At 47.7% G+C, this 13,424-nt stretch overlaps 1 protein-coding gene across 2 annotated transcripts in view; it reads right to left on the bottom strand.

The window, feature by feature from the left end:
- ODAD2 (outer dynein arm docking complex subunit 2) overlaps positions 1-13,424 on the bottom strand; it is a 1,353,572-nt gene that overhangs the window by 350,181 nt on the left and 989,967 nt on the right. The window lies entirely within an intron of this gene.

Genomic DNA, 13,424 nt, shown 5'->3' with positions numbered 1-13,424 from the left:
AACATAGGACCCACCCCTACCCTGCACACCCTCATGCACCATCCGGCATGCCTCAAAAGATCTCCGATAAAGCAACCCTTCGGGGGACCCGTTGGGAGTTGCAGCACCGGCCCAACAAGGAGCACAGCCCGATGATGAAGCATGACACCCCCTGGGGTGTGTGAGGGCAACAAGAGGCAAGATTAGTCCTTCCCTTGTTTTTCTGCCCCCCCCTACCTAGGACTCCCTTTCGCTCCACCTTCTTCTATCACAAGGCTTTTGGATCAATTGACCCGGCCTTTTGGAACAGTGTCCTGTTTTTGATGTAATATATGCTTGGGGAGCATGGACACTGGACCATTAACCAGCTCCCCGGTCCCCCCCTTCCTTGTTTTGATAAAGACCCAGCCCTATGTACCACTGACTGCCTGACCCCTCTGCAGGCCACAACTCTCTTGTGTTCTCACCTTGTCACTTGTGTCACAAGCACAATTGTGCACCAAGTCCAAGTTAGGCTGCTTATGCATTTCATTCTTACAATGCTGTTACAACTGTACCAACCTTTTTCTAAATATATGATGCCATGCGCACTTTTGAAAAACTTTACATGTGTCTCCCATTTCTTCCCTTCCTTCCAATGAATTCTACATACCAGTACATCTGACTCCCCTAGTGTTACCTTTTGATATATTGTTGTCGGTTACTGTCACTGGCACATGCAAATCACCCACATCTGGGCATATCTGCCCTTAGTTACCCTAGTCAGATTGGAGCCGAACTTGGAGAAAAGGGAGGAACTGACAAAAACTATGAATGATTTAATACTGCAGAACAGGGGTGACCAACACACAACGGCCTGCCACTGAGTATAAATGTGACACCATCAGAATCTCTCATCAGGAAACTCCTGGACTTCAGAAGATTCAGAAGAAGGACTGCCATACTGTCTAAAGAAGGAAGACTGGCTTGCCTTGAGGGGCGGATCCCAGAAATAACCCCAAGTTTCTGAACTCCTGTTTTCGCTGAAGGGCCACAACAAGCTTCCAGAGGCCTTCCCTGCAACTACTAAGTTAACCAGCACCAACTCGACCTGCCTGGACCAGATGGTGGCCTCTGTTGGAGTGAGTCCTGATCCCCAAGAGGTGCCCTACCAGGTCCTGGACCATTATCTGGTGTCATAGAGCACTTCTCTATTGCACAAACAGAAGGCACTGGACTCCAGGTGCAAATCCAATGCATTTGGGCACTTTGTGTCAAAAAAGAACTGTACCTGGTCTCCTCGTGAATGCGAGTGGATTTCACAGAGGCCATCATGGAACCTGCAGCCGCCATGCTGTGGCCTCCCCGGCTACAAACTCCGGACTTCACATGCATGGGGTTCTTCACCATGGAATGTCCCTCTGTATTTCCCTCTAATGCAGAAATCCAATTAGTGACCAACTCTTCATGCCAACAACAATCCCCTCATGGTCAAGCTCCGGCTGAGGACCAGTTTTTTTCCCCAACAACAATCTTCACATGGCTACCACCATCCTGAAGCTCTGACTGAGGCTCCTTGTGGGGAACTTTAGAAGGATCGTTCCAAGGTATCAGAGGGCTGAGCACAGTTTTATTTAGTGACTTTTGTGGTTCTCCTTGACAAGGATTGTGTATATTACTTGAGTGGGACTCTCACCACTCTAAGCTAATAATCCAATTTCTTACAGTTACCTAGAGATGTGCAGGAAAACTGCTTCATAAGTTTTGGATTCTGTCTGACAGCTGGGGATTATTCACAAGGTGAGGAATTAGGTGGTTAGTGTATCCACCATAAAAAGAGTTAACAAAGTTAAGTAACTTGTTCTCTGATGGATACTTCTAACCACAGATTACTTACCTTGTGAATAAATACCTTAGTGTACCTCCCAATTTGGTGGGTCCGTGAACTGGCTCAGACCAAAAGTCTTGCAGGACTAGGGAGGCAAAGTTCCCCTCTAAGCAGACCTGACTGTTCAGGCAGTAGTGCTTTGTGAACAGTTGTAACAATGCCCATAAAGCCGCCTGATAGATGCATGGAACAGGCACTCTGCATGCTAACACAGAAGTTGCATCTTTAGCCATCAAGCCTTGTGCGGGCAACTTTTTCATTAGTACTTGGTAGATTTTAATTCAGAGAACATTGCATCGAGAAATGGTCAGCTTTGACCTTCTTTGCTCTGGAAAATCCCTACAAAGAACTGATCATCCACTCAGTGTTCCTAGGTACGATCAATGTAGAAATATAATGCTCTTTTAGAGTCCAAAAAGTGGATATACAGTGATAAGGTGGATCAAGGAATGCCAGATGGGTGATAGGGTGGTGAACATGAAAGGATTAACTATTTTCAATAGAAATGAATCTTGAGTCCATAAAACAACTTGTCAGGGAAAAAGGTGGCATAAGATGGATTTACATGGAGAGCCTGAAGTTCACATGTCTAGGCAATATTATGGCAAAGAAAAAGCCTGTCTTTAAGGTCAGAAGTGTAAAGGGACAACTGTTAAATAGCTCAAAAGGGGTACACGTCAAGAATATGAGGACTACGTTCAAGACATACTGAGGCATCGCAAAGAGTTTTGGTGGAAAAAATTGTTGCAAACCTTCCAAACTCCTAATCACAACATGTGATATGAATAACAGAGGCTGATGTGGCAACTGCAAGAAAGCTGAAAGGTCACAGAAATAGCCTTTTACTATCCCCAAAGCAATTACTTGCTGAGCCATGGACAGAACAAACAATAAACCTTCAGACAACTGTGCCTCTAATTTATCAATTTGTTGGATAACGCATCAATGCACAAATTGCTCCCAATCACTGTTGTACACTGATTTTGTAAATGAACATCTTCCCGCCAAGACTATGTCAACTAACTCAGGGTGCAGGTTAAAGGAGGTCAGCTGTCACCACTCAATTTCCAAGAATAGAGATGCATATCATGCAGGTCTAGGTGCTGTTACAGATGAGCCTCCCGAAGCGGAAACATTCTGCGGACAGATGCTCATGTATCGGTGTTCCAGGTATCACACACCTTTGGCCCAATCCGGTGCCACTAGAATGACTTGGGCTTAGATGTTCCTGATCTTCTTCAGAACTCAGGGTAGCGTGGCACAGAGAAATGAGGAGAGACAGCCGCAGGCTCCGAACGCGAAGTGGGCTGCCCCCACCTGCCGGCGGCTCATGCCTATCATTAGGCGAAGTGGGGCTTGCTTCACAGCCGCACCGCATGGACACAGACAACTGCCTTGAATCTTTGATAGTGGTGGAAGACCGAGTGAGGTCTCCCCGCATTTCCCCAGTATTTGGTGTTGTCCCCTTCAGTCGCTGGATGCGTCTTGGGGGGTGGGGGGAGCACTTAGATGTCCTGGCAGGCGCTGGTTGCCAGTAGTCGTTGCAGGACAGGGTGAACCCACAAAGGAAGTCCCGATCCTGTTTAGCAGAATTTCATTACTACCCATAATTATCATGATATCAAATGCAGTTATCAACCCGTAGGCGACGGGAGCACTTGTGCAGCGAATACGTATATTATGGTAATTCTGCAAAACATGATCGGGACCTCAGTCAAGGGTTTACCCCGCCGTGCAACAACTGGCAACCAGCATCCGCCAAGACAACTAAATGCTTGCTCCCCAGGGGCTTCCAGCTGCCAAAGGGGAGAACACCAATTACTGGTCAAATGCAGGGCACAAAGTCTTCCCCCGCGATCAAGGATTCAAGGCAGTCACACGCATCCATGCAGTATGGCTGTGAAGCAGGCTCCCACTTCGCCTGATGACAGGCACGAACGACCAGCAGATGGGGGCACCCCACTTCATGCCGGGAGCCCACACCATCTCTCTCCATTTCTCCATGCCACGCTACGGAGGAGGCTGCTCCCTCCTCCTGCTGTGATGGAAATCCTTGGCGGCTTTGGGAGCTGTTGCCAGGCAATGCCTGGAGCGTCTCTGAACGAGCTTTTGGGATGGGCTTCCCCTGCCCTAGAAGGAAGGAGTTGCCTTCACTGCACTGCAAAAAACAACAGTTGATGGACAGAATGCAGAACAATGTCATACATTCACCCCAGTACAGAGATCTGGGCCTAAATCTATCCGTTTTTTTGCTCAAAATGCCATTCCAGTTTGAACCCAGCCATATGCAAATCAGTCTTGACCCTGTGCCCCATGGGAACAGTCCAACCCGAACTGCCAAGCCAGGTCCTCCCTGGACTGGAAATAAGCATCCTAGGACCGGTTTCCGGCTTTCAGCACTCATCAGCCAGGATAGCTTGATTCCAGTGGCATGGAGAGCACAGGACACAGGTCAGAGCATACCCGTCCCACTCAGGGTGACAAATGCAAAAACAACAGTTGATGGGCAGAATGCAGAACAATGTCATACATTCACCCCAGTACAGAGATCTGGGCCTAAATCCCTCGTTTTTTTGCTCACCATGCCATTCCAGCTTGAACCCAGCCAAATGCAAATCAGTCTTGACCCTGTGCCCCATGGGAACAGTCCAGCCCGAACTGCCAAGCCAGGTCCTCCCTGGACTGGAAACAAGCATCCTAGGACCGGTTTCCGGCTTTCAGCCCTCATCAGCCAGGATAGCTAGATTCCAGTGGCATGGAGAGCACAGGACTCACGTCTGAGCATACCCGTCCCACTCGGGGTGACAAATGCAAAAACAACAGTTGATGGACAGAATGCCTAGACGTGGGTCCCTTGCACACTTTGCCACTGGATTCAAGATAGCCTGGCTGATGAGGGTTATGAACCCGAAACCGGACCCAGGATGCTTGTTTCCGGTCCAGGGAAGACATGGCTTGGCAGTTCGGGCTGGACAGTTCCCATGAGGCACAGGGTCAGACTCATTTGCATATGGCCATGTCTGAACTGGGGTGGTGGAGTGAGCTAAAGAATGATGATGGATTAAACCCAGATCAGTTGACTGGGGGTGAGTGTGTGATTTGCTCAAGCGCTCCGTCCATCATCCCCTTTGGTATCGCTTCACTGCACTGTGGCACAGATAAATGGAGAGAGACAGCTCCCGACGCAAAGCGGGCTGCCCCCATTTGCCAGCAGCTTGTGCCTGTCATCTGGCAAAGTGGGGGCTTGCTTCACAGCTGCACCGCATGGACTTGGGTGGCTGCCTTGAATCCTTGATCACGGGGGATGACCGAGTACGGTTTCCCTGCATTTGCCCAGTATTTGGTGCTCTCCCCTTCGGCCGTTGGAAGCACCTGGCGGGGTTGGAGGGGTCGATCACTTAGGTGTTACTGGGGGCGCTGGTTGCCAGTTGTCATTAAAGGATGGGGTAAACCCTCAAAGGAAGTCTCAATCCTGTTTAGCAGAATTACCTTAATACCCATAATTATCATGATATCACATGCAGTTATCATCTCCTAGGCCCCACGATGCTTGTTTCCGGTCCAGGGAAGACATGGCATGGCATTCCGGGCTGGACTGTTCCCATGAGGCACAGGGTCAGACTGATTTGCATATGGCCATGTCTGAACTGGGGTGGTGGAGTGAGCTAAAGATGATGAAGGATTAAACCCAGATCAGTTGACTGGGGGTGAGTGTTTGATTTGCTCAATCAATCTATCAGTCATTTATAAATCGCACTACATACCCGCGAGGGTCTCAAGGCACTGAGGAGTGGGGGGGGGGGGGTAGGTGCTACTGATCGAACAGCCAGGTCATGAGCATCCTCCTGAAGGTCAGCAGATCTTGGGTCTGTTGTAGGCTCAGTGGGAGGGTGTTCCATGTCTTGGCGGCGAGGTGGGAGCAGGATCTCCCGCCGGTGGTTGTTCTTCGGATGCGCGGGACGGTGGTGAATGAGAGGTAGGCGGAGCAAAGCTGGCAGTTGGGGATGTAGAAGTAGAGCCATCTGTTGAGGTAGCCTGGGCCAGTCTTGTGGAGTACCTTGTGTACGTGGATGAGGACCTTGAAGGATATCCTCTTGCTGACGGGGAGCCAGTGCATGTCTCTCAGGTGGGGGGTGATGTGGCCGTGGCGTGGTACATCGAGGATCAGTCGTGCCGAGGCGTTTTGGATGCGTTGTAGTCGTTTGATGAGCTTGGTCGGGGCTCCCGCGTAGAGAGCGTTTCCGTAGTCGAGTCTGCTGCTGACGAGGGCCTGGATGACTGTCTTTCTTGTATCTGTCGGGATCCATCTGTAGATCTTGCGTAGCATGCGGAGGGTGTTGAAGCAGGAGGAGGAGACAGCGTTGACCTGCTTGGTCATTGAGAGCTTTGAGTCCAGGATGATTACCAGGTTGCGTGCTTGGTCGGTGGGTGTCGGGGCTGCTCCCAGTGCTGTCGGCCACCAGGAATCGTCCCAGGCTGAAGGGTTGGAGCCGAGGATGAGGACCTCCGTCTTGTCCGAGTTTAGCTTCAGGTGGCTGGTCTTCATCCAGTTGGCGACAGCCTTCATTCCTTCGTGGAGGTTGGCTTTGGCGGTGATGGAGTCCCTGGTGAGGGAGAGGATCAGTTGAGTGAGTGTCGTCGGCGTAGGAGATTATGTTGAGGTTGTGCTGTCGGCCGACATGTGCAAGTGGGGCCATGTAAATGGTGAACAGTGTTGGGCTGAGAGAGGATCCCTGTGGTACGCCGCAGATGATCTCGGAGTCTTTGGACTGGAATGGGGGAGGCGGACGCTCTGAGTTCTGCTGGAGAGGAAGGAGGTGGTCCACTTCGGAGCCTTGTCTCAGATCCCTGCAGCGTGGAGGCGTGCACGTAGTGTGCGGTGGCAGACGGTGTTGAAGGCGGCGGCGAGGTGTAGGAGGATGAGTGCTGCAGCCTCGCCGTTGTCTAACAGGGTCCGGATGTCGTTGGTGGCAGCGATGAGGGCAGTCTTGGTGCTGTGGTTGCTGAGGAACCCTGACTGGGAAGGGTCCAGTAATCAAGGTATCGGGTTAGCTGTCTGTTGACGATTTTCTCAATGACCTTGGCCGGGAAGGGAAGCAGAGAGATGGGCCGGAAGCTCTTGAGGTCTCTTGGGTCTGCCTTGGGGTTTTTAAGTAGGGCGTTGATCTCGGCGTGTTTCCATCTCTCTGGGAAGATCGCGGTCTCGAGGGAGAGATTGATGACGTTGCGCAAGTGGGATGCGATGGAGCTGCATGCTTTGTTGAAGACGTGGTGCGTGAAGGGACCTGACGGGGAGCCGGAGTAGATTGTGCTCATGTTCTTGATGGTGTCATCGATGCTCACAATGACCCAGGCTAGCAGGGGGTCGTGGTCGATGGTGTGCGGAGGGTCTGCTGTGTTGCTGTCTGTTGGGTCTGTCTGGGTGTTGAAGCGGTCGTGGATGCCTGCTATCCTGCGGTGGAAGAAGGTTGCGAGGGAGTTGCACAAGCACTCCGTCCATCATCCCCTTTGGTATCGCTTTTTTCGCCCTAAGTTGGCAGGGTATGCCCAGACGTGGGACCCTTGCTCACTTTGCCACTGGATTCAAGATAGCCTGGTTGATGAGGGTTATGAACCCAAAACCGGTCCCAGGCTGCTTGTTTCCGGTCCAGGGAAGACATGGCTTGGCAGTTCGGGCTGGACTGTTCCCATGAGGCACAGGGTCAGACTGATTTGCATATGGCCATGTCTGAACTGGGGTGGTGGAGTGGGCTAAAGAATGATGATGGATTAAACCCAGATCAGTTGACTGGGGTCAGTGTTTGATTTGCTCAAGTGCTCCGTCCATCATCCCCTTTGGTATCGCTTCATTGCACTGTGGCACGGATAAATGGAGAGAGACAGCGTGGGCTCCCGACGCAAAGCGGGCTGCCCCCATTTGCCAGCAGCTTGTGCCTGTCATCTGGCAAAGTGGGGGCTTGCTTCACAGCTGCACAGATTGGACTTGGGTGGCTGCCTTGAATCCTTGATCACAGGGGAAGACCGAGTACGTTTTCCTTGCATTTGCCCAGTATTTGGTGCTCTCCCTTTCGGCCATTGGAAGAACCTCGGGGGGTTGAAGGGGTCGATCACTTAGGTGTTACGGCAGGCGCTGGTTGCCAGTTGTCATTGTAGGATCGAGTAAACCCTCAAAGGAAGTCTCAATCCTGTTTAGCAGAATTACCCTAATACCCATAATTAGCATGATATCACATGCAGTTATCATCCAGTAGGCCCAAGATTGCTTGTTTCCGGTCCAGGGAAGACATGGCTTGGCAGTTCGGGATGGACTGTTCCCATGAGGCACAGGGTCAGACTGATTTGCATATGGCCATGTCTGAACTGGGGTGGTGGAGTGAGCTAAAGAATGATGATGGATTAAACCCAGATCAGTTGACTGGGTGTGAGTGTTTGATTTGCTCAAGCGCTCCGTCCATCATCCCCTTTGGTATCGCTTTGTTTGCCCTAAGTTGGCAGGGTATGCCCAGACGTGGGTCCCTTGCTCACCATGCCACTGGATTCAAGATAGCCTGGCTGATGAGGGTTATGAACCCGAAACCGGTCCCAGGATGTTTGTTTCCGGTCCAGGGAAGACATGGCTTGGCAGTTTGGGCTGGACTGTTCCCATGAGGCACAGGTCAGACTGATTTGCATATGGCCATGTCTGAACTGAGGTGGTGGAGTGAGCTAAAGAATGATGATGGATTCAGCCCAGATCAGTTGACTGGGGGTTAGGGTTTGATTTGCTCAAGCGCTCCGTCCATCATCCTCTTTGGTATCGCTTCACTGCACTGTGGCACAGATAAATGAAGAGAGACAGCACGGGCTCCCGACGCAAAGCGGGCTGCCCCCATTTGCCAGCAGCTTGTGCCTGTCATCTGGCAAAGTGGGGGCTTGCTTCACTGCTGCACCGCATGGACTTGGGTGGCTGCCTTGAATCCTTGATCACGGGGGAACACCGAGTACGGTTTCCCTGCATTTTACAGTATTTTGTGCGCTCTTCTTCGGCTGCTTTTGTGCGCTCCTCTTCGGCTGCTGGAAGCACCTGGGGGGTTGGAGGTGTCGATCACTTAGGTGTTACGGCGGGCTCTGGTTGCCAGTTGTCATTGCAGGATGGGGTAAACCCTCAAAGGAAGTCTCAATCCTGTTTAGCCAAATTACCTTAATACCCTAATTATCATGACATCACATGCAGTTATCATCCCGTAGGCCACAGGAGCACCTGTGCGCCTCATTTGGGTATTACAGTAATTCTGCGAAACATGTTAAGGGCCTCTTTCGAGGGCTTACCCTATCCTGCAACAACAACTGGCAACCAGCATCCGCCAAGATACGTAGGTGTTCACCCTCCATGCGCTTCCAGCAGCTGAAGGGGAGAACACCAAACACTCGTCAAATGCAGGGCACTCAGTTTTCCCCTGCGATCAAGGATTTATGGCAGCTGCCTGCATCCATGCAGTACGGTTGTGAAGCAAGCTCCTGCTTTGCCTGATGACAGGCACGTGCCGCCAGCAGATGGGGAAGACCGCTTCACGCAGAGAGCCCACGCCATCTCTCTCCATTTCTCCGTGCCACGGAAGAATTGGATGTGTGCCACAAGGATTGTGGAAAATTTGGGCTCTACCATGTGGTAGAGGTAAGGTATCAAATGTATCAGAGTCAGAGGGACTTCCAAGAGGCAGTGTGCAAGTTGCTGCCGGGTGTAACGTATCTGCCTTTATGTGAGTATGACCAGCACAGGGGATGATGCCAAAGTAGACACCAGAGTCAGTGCTGGACCCAAAACGGCTCTAAGGGGTACAGCGCTGCTGAGGGCAGATCCACCAGCAGAAGTTTCAATGGGGGCCAATCCAGATCTTTGGGGCCCCAAAACATGCAGAGGAAGCTGGTAATGTGCCTGAAATATGCAGCATCACCTCCCTAAAGGCTTCTAGTTGCTGTGTCATTGCCCATGTACTTGGGAACTTATGGTGCATCAGGACCAAACTTGTAATCAGCTTCTATGGACATAAGAAGCAAGACTAGGAGGCACGTTGAAGCTCTCATGCCCCTCTGGAAATTGAGAGTGGTGGTAAAGGGCCACATCCTGCTTGGACCTTTTGTGTGTTTCTTAAGCTTACCAAAAGAGTTTGACCATGTCAGCGATCTACCTTGGGAATGACTTCAGGAGCAGTAATATGACCTTCCTTTAGACTTCAATCAGTCATGGGGCAGAGACATCTTGTATTTGGGGATGTAGAGTTTGGCCTTGTTGTGCCGTGTGGTCTCCGAGTTCATCTGGGTAAAGTCACAGCAGGTCTTGGAGTTGTGGTCTAAGCCCAGGCATCAGAAGCACACTTTGTGAGGGTTGGTGTACAGACAGAATAGTGAGTAAAACATATAGAGTTGCACAAATATTGAGCCATAAATATCGTGCTTAACCCTAGGCCATGAACTCGCACCGCTGGTGGAGTTTGCAGATTTTTGCACACTCCACATTCCACAGAGAACGCGAAGTTCCTACAAAACTTCCGACTTCCCAGCGGAGTGGAGTTTAGCCCTGTTTAATTAATATATCCTTGTTAATTATTGTTAATTATTTGATATTTATTTTGGGTAATTGTATATTTTTGTGTGTGTTGTTTTTACTTTTTTTGTGTTAACTTTGTTTTATTGAGTTTCAGACAATTAAGAATGCACAGTACGAGCGTTAGACAATGCTGTAAATGTTCAAGGGCCTCCCTCCCATCTCTGCCCACACACCTGGCCTCTTCATGCAGGAAAGCCACAGTCCGTTTGTTTAGCCAATGTCCGATGCTCCCTGACAGGGTAAAGGCCCTAGCCAGGAATCCCCAAAGTAAACTCGGTTTTACAAAAAGAACTAAATCCCAAACACCCCCCCAACCCACCCCCTCCCGGAACCGGTGTGTCTAAGTGATTGTTGTTTTTACTTTTAAAGGGATAAAGGGTGATATTAAATACATTTTAATTACTTTATTAGTTGTTAATAGTAATAGTTTTTAATTTAAAAATAAGTTGTAATAGTGTTACAGTCTTTTTAACGGTTTGATATGATGCATTTGTGCTCTTATGTTCTTTTTTTAATAGATCGAATAAAGATTTTAAATAAATGAAATTGTTGTAATAGTGTTTTATTATTTTATAGTTTAATTTAGGAGTGTGTTGTGGATATTATAGGGGCTGATTACGATGGCGAGCAGAATAGGTCTGCCCGCCATTGTAACGGTGTTTGGGACCACCCGCCAGACATGCGGCGGTCCCACCACTGCCATTAGGATGTGCCCACCATACTGGCAGGCGCATCCTGGGCTTATCACATTGCGGGCAGTGCTGCTGGCTGCAGCAAAGCACGCATTGTGAAAAGTGCGTGCACAGCATGTCCCTGCACTACATGTCAGGCACCACGCGGTGCCTGCCACTTGGTGCATGCAAATGAGGGTGCTACCATGCGTAACCCTCCAGTGCAGCGACCCCGCAATCACACAAGGAGGGGCACGCAACGGGCCCCCAAACCCAATCCCTGCCAGCCTTTCCATGGCAGCGATGCCGCTATGGAAAGTCCATCCTAAACTTACATCCTGATCTGGTGGTCGGTGCCTGCTAGGCACTGCCACCATTTCAGGGGCCCTGCACTGTCTGCCAGGCAATCAGTGCGAATGCCTTTGGTGGAAAAGCGGCGGACGGACTTTGCATCTGCCACGATACCCACCGCCATCCTAATTTGGCTGTGGGTAATGAGCTTGGTGATGGCGGAAGGACCGCCACCACCGGCCTGGCGGTGGCGGTCCTTCCACCATCATAATGACCCCCAAAGTGTTTAAGTGTGTGTAGTCAATTAATGTTTTTTTATTTTTTTATTAATATTTTTTAATTGTTTATTAATTATGGAAGTTAATTTAATTTAAAATGTTGACGTATTTTGTTATTAGTGTGGTGTTATAGGGTAGGAAATAAAATAATACATGTATGTACTAATGTTTTTGTTTGTAAATATTTTCTAGTTTAATATATATATATTTTTAATTTATTTATTTATTATTTTATTTTATATAATATTTGTAGGTTTTTGTTATTTGTAATTAATATTATCATATATTTTCTAAATATGTATTTAATATATTTGATTAAAAAAATTACATATTGTATATTTATTTTATAATAGCTTAACTTTTTAAATATATATATATATATTTTTTTTTTACCCTTCCGCTATCCAGCACGTTCCCTAATGTTGCACTCACTGGAGTGGGTTGTAAAGCAACACTTTCCCTACTGTTGCACTTACTGGAGTGGGAATAGTAATTTTTACCCCTCCCCTATCCAGCACTTTCCCTACTGCTGCACTCACTGGAGTGGGAATAATACATTTTGCCCATTTGCTATCCAACACTTTCCCTACTGTTGCACTCACTAGAGTTGGAATAGTAATTTTTATCCCTCCTCTATCCAATACTTACCCTACTGTTGCACTCACCAGAGTGGGAATAAAAAATGTTACTGCTCCGCTATCCAAAACTTATCCTACTGTTGCATTCACTGGAGTGGGAATAGTTATTTTTACCCCTCCGCCATCCAGCACTTTTACTACTGTTGCACTCATTGTACTGTTAAATTTAGGTTCAATTTTTTTTTTTAATGTTTACATTTATTATAGACTTTTGTTTTTTATATTTTAAATCATTCATATATTTTTTTAATTTTTATATAATTGTAAACTTTTAACATTATTTAAAAATAATAGTTTATTATTTGTTTTAAAGTAAATATATATGTATAAATTGTTATGCTTGTGTGTTTATATTTTTTTATTAAGTTTATTTGTTATATTCTATTAAAATGTATATTACATTTATTTTATTTTGTTAAAATTATATTTAATATATATTATTCTATTTTATATTCATATAAAAGTCAATATATTATACATCTATATTTTTAACATCAATATTTTTTGTCTATATTTTTGTACTTATCTGTTGAAGTATAGGAGTCAATATGTTTTACTCAATATTTTTTACATCGATATTTACTACATCGTTGTTGTGTCAATGAACCGTGATGGTGTTACAGCTATCTGTTTATGACAGTCCCTGCATGGTTTCAGTCCTGTGGTTTTAGAAGGTGATACTTCCCTTGCACACTAGATAAATATAGTCAAACAATGCATGGTCCAACATCAGGGGGAAGTTCCAGATCCACATAAAAACATGTGGAAAGAGAGGAACTTACACCAGTGCTCATGGGTGGCATTTAGATGCTGTTTCGCTCATCACTTCTGGAGCAGAGTGACATTGGTGAGAAGCCGCATGATGCCACCTACCAGCATGCAGGAGACTTTCTCTAAATGTTTCCAGTCCTACCACTGAGAATTATTCACAATGTGAGGATTCTGCATTTAGAAGTAGCCATCAGAATAAAAGCTATTCTAAGGACCCGGGCATGGAAAACCTATCCAAGGCTACAATGTGGAAGAACATTAGGTACAGTAATAAACTGCTTCAAAATTCCCAATAAAGCTCTATTCTCAAACCCTCCCTACTAGACAATATGCCTCTGGCAA

Source organism: Lissotriton helveticus, chromosome 10, assembly GCF_964261635.1.
Source record: "Lissotriton helveticus chromosome 10, aLisHel1.1, whole genome shotgun sequence".
Taxonomy (NCBI): domain Eukaryota; kingdom Metazoa; phylum Chordata; class Amphibia; order Caudata; family Salamandridae; genus Lissotriton; species Lissotriton helveticus.
Note: the sequence above shows the minus strand (reverse complement) of the source record. Positions and strands in the feature narration are given on the sequence as shown.